Source organism: Thalassophryne amazonica, chromosome 12 (assembly GCF_902500255.1).
Source record: "Thalassophryne amazonica chromosome 12, fThaAma1.1, whole genome shotgun sequence".
Lineage (NCBI taxonomy): Eukaryota > Metazoa > Chordata > Actinopteri > Batrachoidiformes > Batrachoididae > Thalassophryne > Thalassophryne amazonica.
In genome coordinates, this window is record NC_047114.1 from 4,064,188 (window position 1) to 4,076,652 (window position 12,465).

A 12,465-nucleotide genomic window follows, 5' to 3' on the forward strand; every position below is an offset into this window, starting at 1 on the left:
GGCCGACTGTGCTGGAAATTATTAATCTCTCATTAACCTCTGGATCTGTTCCTAAATAGTTCAAATCTGCAGTGATTAAACCATTACTTAAGAAATTTAATCTTGGCCCTACTACAGTATATTGAAAAATTATAGGCCAATATCAAATCTATCATTTTGTTCTAAAATTCTGGAAAAAGTGGTGTCACGGCAGCTCGTAGACTATCTTACTGAGAATAATCTCTTTGAGCCACTGCAGACTGCTTTTAGAAAATATCATTCCACAGAGACGGCTCTCACTAAAGTGGTGAATGATCTTCTGCTTGCAATGGATTCAGACACCACTACGGTTCTGGTGCTGTTAGATCTTAGTGCTGCATTTGATACCATGGATCATCATATATCTCCAACCTTCCTTTTCTCTCAAAAATTCTTGAAAGGGTAGTTGTAAAACAGCTAACTGATCATCTGCAGAGGAATGGTCTATTTGAAGAGTTTCAGTCAGGTTTTAGAATTCATCATAGTACAGAAACAGCATTAGTGAAGGTTACAAATGATCTTCTTATGGCCTCGGACAGTGGACTCATCTCTGTGCTTGTTCTGTTAGACCTCAGTGCTGCTTTTGATACAGTTGACCATAAAATTTTATTACAGAGATTAGAGCATGCCATAGGTATTAAAGGCACTGCGCTGCGGTGGTTTGAATCATATTTGTCTAATAGATTACAATTTGTTCATGTAAATGGGGAATCTTCTTCACAGACTAAAGTTAATTATGGAGTTCCACAAGGTTCTGTGCTAGGACCAATTTTATTCACTTTATACATGCTTCCCGTAGGCAGTATTATTAGACGGTATTGCTTAAATTTTCATTGTTACGCAGATGATACCCAGCTTTATCTATCCATGAAGCCAGAGGACACACACCAATTAGCTAAACTGCAGGATTGTCTTAGACATAAAGACATGGATGACCTCTAATTTCCTGCTTTTAAACTCAGATAAAACTGAAGTTATTGTACTTGGCCCCACAAATCTTAGAAACATGGCGTCTAACCAGATCCTTACTCTGGATGGCATTACCCTGACCTCTAGTAATACTGTGAGAAATCTTGGAGTAATTTTTGATCAGGATATGTCATTCAAAGCGCATATTAAACAAATATGTAGGACTGCTTTTTTGCATTTACGCAATATCTCTAAAATCAGAAAGGTCTTGTCTCAGAGTGATGCTGAAAAACTAATTCATGCATTTATTTCCTCTAGGCTGGACTATTGTAATTCATTATTATCAGGTTGTCCTAAAAGTTCCCTAAAAAGCCTTCAGTTAATTCAAAATGCTGCAGCTAGAGTACTGACGGGGACTAGAAGGAGAGAGCATATCTCACCCATATTGGCCTCTCTTCATTGGCTTCCTGTTAATTCTAGAATAGAATTTAAAATTCTTCTTCTTACTTATAAGGTTTTGAATAATCAGGTCCCATCTTATCTTAGGGACCTCGTAGTACCATATCACCCCAATAGAGCGCTTCGCTCTCAGACTGTAGGCTTACTTGTAGTTCCTAGGGTTTGTAAGAGTAGAATGGGAGGCAGAGCCTTCAGCTTTCAGGCTCCTCTCCTGTGGAACCAGCTCCCAATTCAGATCAGGGAGACAGACACCCTCTCTACTTTCTTTTTTTCTTTCTTTTCTTTTTTTTTTTCTCTTGGAGTGATTATTCCTACACAACACCAGCCAAGATTCTTGTCCAGAAACTGTGGGCAAAAAGGAGGGGTTGGGATGACCCAAACCTTCCCCCTGGATCATTGAGGCCTTGTCTAGCTGGGAACGAGAGCTTACTGGGGAACCTCACCTTACCACAAGTTTACGCACCACCAGAGGTCACCACCAAAACCACAAAATACTACACATCTTCTGTGATGCTTCAGAACAAACTTACACCTCAGTTGCTTACCTCAGGAGAGAGATTGACAATACAGTCCACGTCTCATTCACGATGGCCAGTTCTCAAGTGGCCCCAAAGCACCAGTAGTCGATGCCATGGCTTGGAGCTCTGTGCAACATTGACTGGAGCCCAGTTGTCCTCTCTCATCCATTAAGAACTCACCCTCAACATCACCCAGACCTTCCTATGGACAGACTCTACTACTGTCCTAATCTGGATGACATCTGAGTCATGCAAGTTCAAGGTCTTCGTGGGTACGCAGTTCTCTGAGATCCAAGAGTTGACAACTATGCACAGTTGGTGGTATGTCCAGAATGACCCCGCTGATGATCGAACCCACAACAAGACTTTGGTTAAGCTGGCAACATCAAGTAGATGGATTCAGGGGCCACCATTACTGCATACTTCACCTGACAGGTGGCCATTGCTTCCTTCCTTGGGTGAACTGGAAGATGCTTCTGAGCTAAAGCAAATGTATTTTCTGTATTTTTAAACATTTTCTGTGGCCTCTCACAGACAAGCCAGATGTCAGATGTCACAGAGTTCAGTAGTTTGACCGACTTGGTTAAAGCTACTCAAGAAGCAATTGTTGACCCTGCCTCACCTAAGTCCAAACCCAGTGATGCCAAGATCCTCCTGCTTAAAGCCAGCCAAGTGGACTGCTTTCAAGAGGAGATTAAGTGTCTCAAGGTGGGTAAGGTCGTGCCACCTAGCAGTAATCTCTCTATGCTTTCACCAGAGTTGGATCCTACCACAGGCATCATCCAAGTTGGTGGACGTTTCTGGAAAATGGACAACTTCTGTGACACTAAAATCCACCCCATAGTCCTTGATCCTCGCCATGCAGTGACGAGACTCCTCATCCAGGATTTTGACATGCACCTACTCCACCCAGGGCCTGACAGGGTCTACGCAGAGATCAGATGTCAGTATTGGATCCTGCGAGGGAGACAGTCTGCTAAGTGTCGTCAGAGATCTTGCACTAAATGTAAGAAGTGGAGGGGGAAGCCAGTTGTGCCCAAGATGGCAGACCTGCCTCCTGCCCACCTGCCAATCCTCAAACTTCCATTCTTCTCTACTGCTGTTGACTGTTTTGGACCATACATCATTAAGGTTGGCCGGCGCAATGAGAAACATTGGGGAGTTGTCTTCAAACGTCTCACAGCATGGTGTGTCCACCTGGACCTACTAGTGAATTTGTATGCAGACTCCTTCCTCTTGGCACTCAGAAGATCTATTGCTCGCAGAGGAACCTGCTCAAAGATTCTCTTGGATCAAGGGACTAACTTTAGAGGCACGGAGAGGGAGCTGCACGAGGACTTCCCTGCTATGGAGCCGCAGCTTCAAGACAGCACCTCATCTTGTCTGTGCAGTACTGTGAGTTCTTGCTAGGCGCCAAGCAAATCTGTTGTTCTCCTTTGGACAGGAAGCTCATGTTGCTGGTTCATGTCATTTGGTTTTCTTGTGTGTTTATGTGGATTGTTTTGTTGCCCAGAATGTTGTGTAATTCTATGGGGGTGAGTGTAACGGGTTATACAGCAGCGATGTGTGTATGTAAAATATGTTTTACAAAATCTGTGTAAGCTTAAGTTTATTTTATTTTTATTTATTTTAGCTAATATCTGACAGGTTGGGCCTCCGAGTCAGTATGTGGAACTTTAATTTGAGTCCGTACCCCTACGTTCACGTCACAGTGTGACACCGCCTTCTATAATTAGCGTTTTCACGCCTTTACCCCTCCCCTTTTGTTGCTGATCTCAGTGGGAGAAGCTGTGTTCTGATGGAAGTCACACTGACCAGAGTATTTTTCTTTTTTAAATGCTGCTTTTGCCAGGAGCTGTAAAAATTAAATGGAGACAGCCTTCAAAAACATCTACGTCTGAGTCTCTTCTTGAAGCAAAACGCAGAGTCAGACACAGCCGGTTACGTAGGGCGGGGCGCAATCCTTATACCTGCCCAACCCAGTCTGGATTGGTGCAGATCAGGCTGTGATCCAAAAGGAAAGACGAGTGCTGTCTGACATCAGAGCTCAGACTGACGTTCCTGCTCAGAGAAAGTGAAACTGTTTGACTCTGAGAGTTGAAATGGCGCAGCAACAAATTCAAATAGACGCAGAGACGTTCTGCTGTTCCATCTGTCTGGATCTCCTGACAGATCCGGTGACTATTCCCTGTGGACACAACTACTGTAGGACCTGTATTCAAAGGTTCTGGGATGAAGAGGATCAGAAGATAGTCCCCAGCTGTCCTCAGTGCAGACAGACCTTCCGAGGCCTGTCCTGAGGAAAAACACCACGTTAGCAGATTTAGTGGATGAGCTGAAGAAGACTGGAGCTTCAGGAGAACATCTGCTCTGCTCATGATGAGGTGATGAAGATGTTCTGCCATACTGATCAGCAGTGTATCTGTTATCTCTGCTCTGTGGATCATCATAAAGACCACGACACAGTGTCAGCTGCAGCAGAAAGGACCAAGAGACAGAGAGAGCTGGAGGGGAGCCGACAACAAATCCAGCAGAGGATCCAGGTCAGAGACAAAGAGGTGAAGGTGCTTCAGCAGGAGGTGGAGGCCATCAATCAGTCTGCTGATAAAGCAGTGGAGGACAGTCAGGAGACCTTCAGTCAGATGATCCGTCTGATTCTGAGTGATGAATGGATGAAAATCTCACAGACCATCACTGACGTGGACGTTTTACTGCCACAACCAGAACCAAAGACCAGAACTGAATTCTTAAAATATTCACGTAAAATCACACTGGATCCAAATTCAGCAAACAAACATCTGGTTTTATCTGAAGGAAACAGAAAAGTAACAAAAGTGGAAGAGGATCAGTTTTATTTTGATCATCCAGACAGATTCACTGATGAGTTCCAGGTCCTGAGTGCAGAGAGTCTGACTGGACGTTGTTACTGGGAGGTGGAGTTGGACACATTAGGAGTTTGTGTTTCAGTCACATACAAGAACATTAAGAGAACCGGGGACACAAAGGATTTGGATTCAATGACAAGTCTTGGAGTTTGGAAAGATCCTGTGGTGCTTATTACTTCTTTCATAATAATATCCAGACCACAATCTATGGTCCTCAGTCCTCCACAGTGGGAGTGTATCTGGATCAGTGTGCAGGTGTGACTCTCCTCCACAGGGTCCAGACCATGTTCACTCGGCCGCTACATGTTGGACTTGATTTTTATTATTTTGGATCCTCTGCTGAGATCCGTGAGCTCAAATAGACTGAAGTCATTTCACAGACGTTGGATTATGTTGTCTTTTAAGACAAACAGTATTTTCTCTCCCCTTGTTCCTGTTGTTTCTCTCTGTCAATCAAACGGTGTGGGCGGGGCTATGACACAAGACTTTTTGAGACTTTTTGACTTCCTGTGTCTGACTGGTCAACAACAACAACAAAGAATTTCTTGCATGGACTTTGAGAACTGATTTAGGGTCATTTTGTTTTGCTGAATCTGAATTCGAGTTCAGGTTTCCTCGATCACATGAGGTTTCTTTTTTTGCAATCTGTCTGTTCCGTATTGATGGATTACGCAAAAGTTGCTCATTCACTCACAGGTTTGATGCCACTAATCTCAGAAAAGCAGCTTCAAAAGCACAGTTTCCAGACAAAGTAGTACGATTAAGAAATGTCATCATTTTTGAAATACTGTGATCACCAGCAGCAGTTGATCTGCATGGATTTGAAAGTGGTAAATTTCCTATTGGGACTTTTTTAGGAGGTCAAACCAAATATCCCTGTTTTTATGCTACTGAGAGAGTAGAGCCAATGACGAGCACTGGGTAAGAAAAGAGTGGCCACCAAGAAATACAATGAAACCTGGAGAAAAGAATATCATAGACAACCCCCTGGTTGATCTGAAAAACATCACTGTACCACCAGTGCACATCAAACTTGGACTAATGCAGCAGTTTGTCAAAGCACTTGAGCGCCTTGGGGCAACTGTTTGTTGTGATTTGGCGCTATACAAGAAAAAAGTTGATTGATTGATTGATCGTTCTGGAGACTGTTTTGTCTACATCTGCTCAACCTTTCCTGGCCTTATCTATGAGAAGAAAAAAATCAGGGATATTTGATGGGCCTCAGATCAGAACGTTACCGTCAAGGCTCGAGCTTGGAATGCATCTGATAACGTGGTGTATAACGTCCTTGGCAATGAGAAAGCTGACAATCAGAGATCAGCTACAAAAAGACATATTTATGACGTCTCAATGTCACTGCTTTTGTGCCGAGATCTGTTTTGGATTCATGCAACACTACTGATCGAGTGTTACCTTTTTGTGTATTTTTTGCATGTTTTTGGTTAAAAGCTGCAAATTTAATTTTGTGAGAAAGACACAAGACTAAGAAAAAATGATCTTTGATGAGCAGAATGCTCCAGATTGTATTTTTTCAGTATATTTCACTGATTTGGTGTTTGTACACTCACTGTCACCAGTGATGCTCAAAAAGGGTGCAAACATAAAAGACGTTTTGGAAATGATTCTTGAGGGAGTCGCTGCTGTTGGGAAAGTGTAGTGACATAGATCCACAACAGGGGGCGTAAATGAACGGACAATGGAGGAAGTCAAATGTGAACACTTTACTGTTGTGAATAGCACAAGTCAACACAGCAGATTACAGAATAGGTGCAAAAATCAATTAACAAAGGTGTCGTGTGGGCAGGCTCGAAGATAGAAGACGTCTGTCCTGAGAAGAACCAGAACCACACGATTTCCTCCGCCACCGAACCTGGAAAATACTGGAGCCGCCAAGTTCTGAGTCCCCAGGTGGCCACCGTCTCCGCGTGTCGGATCTGGTACTGCTGGCGAGGAACAGAAACAATCAGATGTGGGTGTGTGAACACCCAGTAACACTTATGGTGGATATTCCACATCCACCTCTAACACAGTAAGAGACTGAGGGCTACTTAGTTGGACGTGCGTCACTCGTCACGTCTCCCCACACTTAGCGTCCCGTTCTCAGTAGGCTCCTCAGGAACTCCTGCAACAACTCAGAGAATTACGTATTCTTTAGAACAACAACGGCTGAGAGTATTACCTCCGTAGGTAGGTGATATCTCGGCAACGAGGTGGAGATGACGTCCGGTCTTTATGGAGTGAGATGATGTAGTGTAGATGGGGGACAGCTGTCAAGAGATAATGAGTGACAGCTGTCACCCCCGGCTGTGTCCGTGGCGGCAGCGCCCTCGTGACTGAAGCACGCACTTCAGGCTGGTGGGCCAGCAGTACCTCCTCTTCTGGCGGCCCACACAACAGCTGGCTCCCATAAGCCAGTTTTGAGTTTATCAGTGCGCATGCGTGGAGAGCTAGCTGGTCAGTGCAGACAAACGAACTGCCGACGATGTTAAAAAGACACTGTGTTTGAAGCAACACAGCGGCTTAAAGAGCCGAAATAACACTGTGGACAAAAACGGTTCAGAAGTCAGTATTTTTAATCTATTTATTTTTCATGCATTTGTTTTGTGTTTGTGAACACAATACAGGCGATCCGTTAGTTACATTAATGGCTTAAAGATTTTGTTAAAGATGATGACCGTGTTTCGGATTTTATTTTTATTTATTTATTTATTTTCGTGCAGTTGTTAGATATATCTGTTTATTTATGATATTTTATTGTTTACTGTCTCAAGTATGTGCTATGCTTAAATGGTTATATTTTTAGTGAGTTTTAGTTTGTTTGAGTATGCATGTCAACTAGTCTGAACTGGTTTTATCTGATCAGAAACAAAGGAGTTAAGTTCCACCAAACAACTGTGGGCTGAAGACAAGGGGCGGGGTTTCCCCTCTATCTACACGAGCCAATAAGGTTAGGAGTTGTGGGAATAAAACCCACCCACTGTACCATCTACATTGTTTTTTTTTATAAAAAAACAACTGGTAAAAACCACTTGTTGGCCATGTTCAGGGTCTCACACAAGATGGCGCCCCTGCGCGGGCCACACCTCTGGGGCCCCGGGCCTGTTTCTCAGCGTGACTTTGAATAAATTCAAACTGAGGAATACTTTGACTTTGTACTTTGTAAGGGACAGTATCACAATAAGGAGCAGTATCACAGACCGAACAGTCGGTCCCCCCCTAAAAATTGGTCCACCTGCCTCCAGTGCGCATGTGTCATTTCAGAGCTCAGCAGCTCATCTGAGACGGCGTCTCTTCACCCAAAGAGATCAAATGGATTAATGTGATTATTAACCATCAGATGACAAAGTAAAACTTCTTAAATCATTCTGAAGTCAGTTTTAAGAAGAAACGAGGTAAAACATGGTGACGTTATGAAATGACCGGTGTGCAGTGAACGCATCAGCTAGCAGCTCGTGTAGCTGCGGCGCTCTGATCGCTTCCTCCGTCATTTATGATGAAATAATGGTGAATTTATGTGGAAATGATTTTTGTACAAAAGCTTCAGATATCTGTGGCTGAGACAGATGATGACTGGAGGCAGTTTGAAGAAGAAACATGGTTTTAATCTGTGAACAGCAGCTGATGACGCATTCGCACTGCGCAGTGAAGGCAAGGCGGGCCGATTTTTTGGGTTGCCGTTGGGTCGGCACCATCAGGTCAGATGAACACATTCGTTTTGGTTTGTGTAATGTTTACGAACGCAACACGGCCGAGCCGTTCCTGTAAGTTTAGAAATATAATACAGAGATAAACTGTGACTATTAATACTGCAGTTTACTGCTTTTGATAAAGATAACGACAGTGTTTGGGGTTTTATTTTTTATTTATTTTTTGTGCATTTGTTTTGTTTTTGTGATCCTGGGAATGTACGGTTTGTATAACTTGACCTTTGAACTTACCCAGCAGCCCCTGCAGCGCTTAAACTCGAAACTGGTTTATTGCAAACATTATTCCATGTATGGGCACTTAAACACAACATCATTTTTTTAAACTTTCGGCAAAAAATAATATAACTAAGGCAAAGCCTTGGACCGAACATCGACGTTGGTTGATGTAAATATATGGTGTGGATTGTATGTGATACACCAGAGTTCAAATTGCTTGAGATGAAGGTACTTTAAATAAACTGACACGATTTATTAATGATAAACTATTGTAGGCTTTAATGGTACATACATGTGGGTTTATTAAAGGTATTCATGAAAATATCTTTGCTAAGTACAATATCCTGAACAGAAACTTCAGTGTTCTTGAGATCAACAGATTTATTGAACAGTAAATATATGTTTATGTTGCCAACATTAATGAGTGAAGCTCCTCACCATCTCACCATGTCATTTATGTCCTTCAGACTTTTTCCAGTAAAATGGCTCTGGGGAGCATTAGCATGGCTAAAAGCTCCCCCAGAAGTTGAAGGTCCCCAGGACTTTCAACAAAACATTGACTGAATGCTCCAACACAACCTGTAATGTACATATTTTGCCTCTAGGTGGTGCTGTGCCTTCATACATTTTAACCTCATGTCAACCTCATAAACTGTGCTAGTGGCGCTCGTATTATTTATCCAGCTGTGAGGACGGCTCATATGGATATAAATAAGGTTGTAGTTCGTTGTCTACCTTCCTGAGGTTAGAAACTAGTGTTGTTTGTTTTTCTACAGCGTTTCTCTTAAGATTATTGAGCCGTTTACTGGAGGGGGAGGTTTCTGTCCTCTGTGAGTTTGACAGGTGGTCCATCCCAGTCAAACTCCTCACCTGAGACTGTCCCTGGACACATCCAATGGGGCCGCGCGCTTGACACCAGAAGCGAGAGCTGCTTGGATCACCTCCGTAGGCTGTTGTGACTCCTGCCAAAAATAAAACAATTTAAAAAAAAATAAAAATCATTTTGCGGTGATTGGGTTTGCAATCAAGACTTCCTTAACTGAAATCCATAAACTACTTAAACTGAAATTATAAACATATATATATATATATATATATCATGAATGATATTCACATTTTGTGAGACTCGTGTTCATGTTTTGTGAGATATTTTTTCAATATTCACGTTTTGCAAATAATGGTTTGCATTTAATTCAGCTGACTGATGTTTTTGGGGTTAACATCGCTGAGAATCAATCTGCCTAACTTGCACTTTTTCCTCACATTTATGTTTTCATAGCAGTTAAAACCAGATCAACGAAAATATTAATTTCTATAAGTTTAAAAGGTCATTTTACTTTTAGAGGTCTTTGTTTTTTAAAATCTTTTTGTGAAGTATCGCTTTATTTATTTGTGACCTCTAATCAAACTGTAGACCTGATGATATCATATTGTATTTTTAAACATTCATGTGTTCATCCCCTGATTTCTCTCAAGAAAACTGGCTGTAAAAGTGATGATTTAACTTTGATATATAGAATAAATTGCCCCTGTCCCAGCTGCTTTTGGAAAGCGCCTTTGCTTAAATTTTCATTGTTACGCAGATGATACCCAGCTTTATCTATCCATGAAGCCAGAGGACACACACCAATTAGCTAAACTGCAGGATTGTCTTACAGACATAAAGACATGGATGACCTCTAATTTCCTGCTTTTAAACTCAGATAAAACTGAAGTTATTGTACTTGGCCCCACAAATCTTAGAAACATGGTGTCTAACCAGATCCTTACTCTGGATGGCATTACCCTGACCTCTAGTAATACTGTGAGAAATCTTGGAGTCATTTTTGATCAGGATATGTCATTCAAAGCGCATATTAAACAAATATGTAGGACTGCTTTTTTGCATTTGCGCAATATCTCTAAAATTAGAAAGGTCTTGTCTCAGAGTGATGCTGAAAAACTAATTCATGCATTTATTTCCTCTAGGCTGGACTATTGTAATTCATTATTATCAGGTTGTCCTAAAAGTTCCCTGAAAAGCCTTCAGTTAATTCAAAATGCTGCAGCTAGAGTACTGACGGGGACTAGAAGGAGAGAGCATATCTCACCCATATTGGCCTCTCTTCATTGGCTTCCTGTTAATTCTAGAATAGAATTTAAAATTCTTCTTCTTACTTATAAGGTTTTGAATAATCAGGTCCCATCTTATCTTAGGGACCTCATAGTACCATATCACCCCAATAGAGCGCTTCGCTCTCAGACTGCAGGCTTACTTGTAGTTCCTAGGGTTTGTAAGAGTAGAATGGGAGGCAGAGCCTTCAGCTTTCAGGCTCCTCTCCTGTGGAACCAGCTCCCAATTCAGATCAGGGAGACAGACACCCTCTCTACTTTTAAGATTAGGCTTAAAACTTTTTGCTAAAGCTTATAGTTAGGGCTGGATCAGGTGACCCTGAACCATCCCTTAGTTATGCTGCTATAGACTTAGACTGCTGGGGAGTTCCCATGATGCACTGAGTGTTTCTTTCTGTTTTTGCTCTGTATGCACCACTCTGCATTTAATCATTAGTGATTGATCTCTGCTCTCCTCCACAGCATGTCTTTTTCCTGGTTCTCTCCCTCAGCCCCAACCAGTCCCAGCAGAAGACTGCCCCTCGCTGAGCCTGGTTCTGCTGGAGGTTTCTTCCTGTTAAAAGGGAGTTTTTCCTTCCCACTGTCGCCAAGTGCTTGCTCACAGGGGGTCGTTTTGACCGTTGGGGTTTTACATAATTATTGTATGGCCTTGCCTTACAATATAAAGCGCCTTGGGGCAACTGTTTGTTGTGATTTGGCGCTATATAAATAAAATTGATTTGATTTGATTTGAACTGTCTGTGCGTGTGTGTGTGTGTGTGTGTAGTGACTGTGTCAGAGGTTAGAACTGTCTGTGCGTGTGTGTGTGTGTGTGTCTGTGTGTGTGTGTGTAGTGACTGTGTCAGAGGTTAGAACTGTCTGTGCGTGTGTGTGTGTGTGTGTGTGTGCGTGTGTGTAGTGACTGTGTCAGAGGTTAGAACTGTCTGTGCGTGTGTGTGTAGTGACTGTGTCAGAGGTTAGAACTGTCTGTGCGTGTGTGTGTGTGTGTGTAGTGACTGTGTCAGAGGTTAGAACTGTCTGTGCGTGTGTGTGTGTGTGTGTGTGTAGTGTCTGTGTCAGAGGTTAGAACTGTCTGTGCGTGTGTGTGTGTGTGTGTGTGTGTGTGTGTGTGTGTGTGTGTGTGTGTGTGTGTGTGTGTGTGTGTGTGTAGTGACTGTGTCAGAGGTTAGAACTGTGTGTGTGTGTGTGTGTGTGTGTGTGTGTGTGTGTGTGTGTGTGTGTGTGTGTGTGTGTGTAGTGACTGTGTCAGAGGTTAGAACTGTCTGTGCGTGTGTGTGTGTGTGTAGTGACTGTGTCAGAGGTTAGAACTGTCTGTGCATGTGTGTGTGTGTGGGTGCGTAGTGACTGTGTCAGAGGTTAGAACTGTCTGTGCATGTGTGTGTGTGTGTGTAGTGACTGTGTCAGAGGTTAGAACTGTCTGTGCGTGTGTGTGTGTGTGTGTGTGTAGTGACTGTGTCAGAGGTTAGAACTGTCTGTGCGTGTGTGTGTGTAGTGACTGTGTCAGAGGTTAGAACTGTCTGTGCGTGTGTGTGTGTGTGTGTAGTGACTGTGTCAGAGGTTAGAACTGTCTGTGCGTGTGTGTGTGTGTGTGTGTGTAGTGACTGTGTCAGAGGTTAGAACTGTCTGTGCATGTGTGTGTGT

The 12,465-nt window shown here is 42.8% G+C and overlaps 1 pseudogene; it reads left to right on the plus strand.

The window, feature by feature from the left end:
- Positions 1 to 3,931: 3,931 nt before the first annotated feature.
- On the plus strand, positions 3,932 to 5,199 carry LOC117521757 (annotated as a pseudogene).
- Positions 5,200 to 12,465: the final 7,266 nt, after the last annotated feature.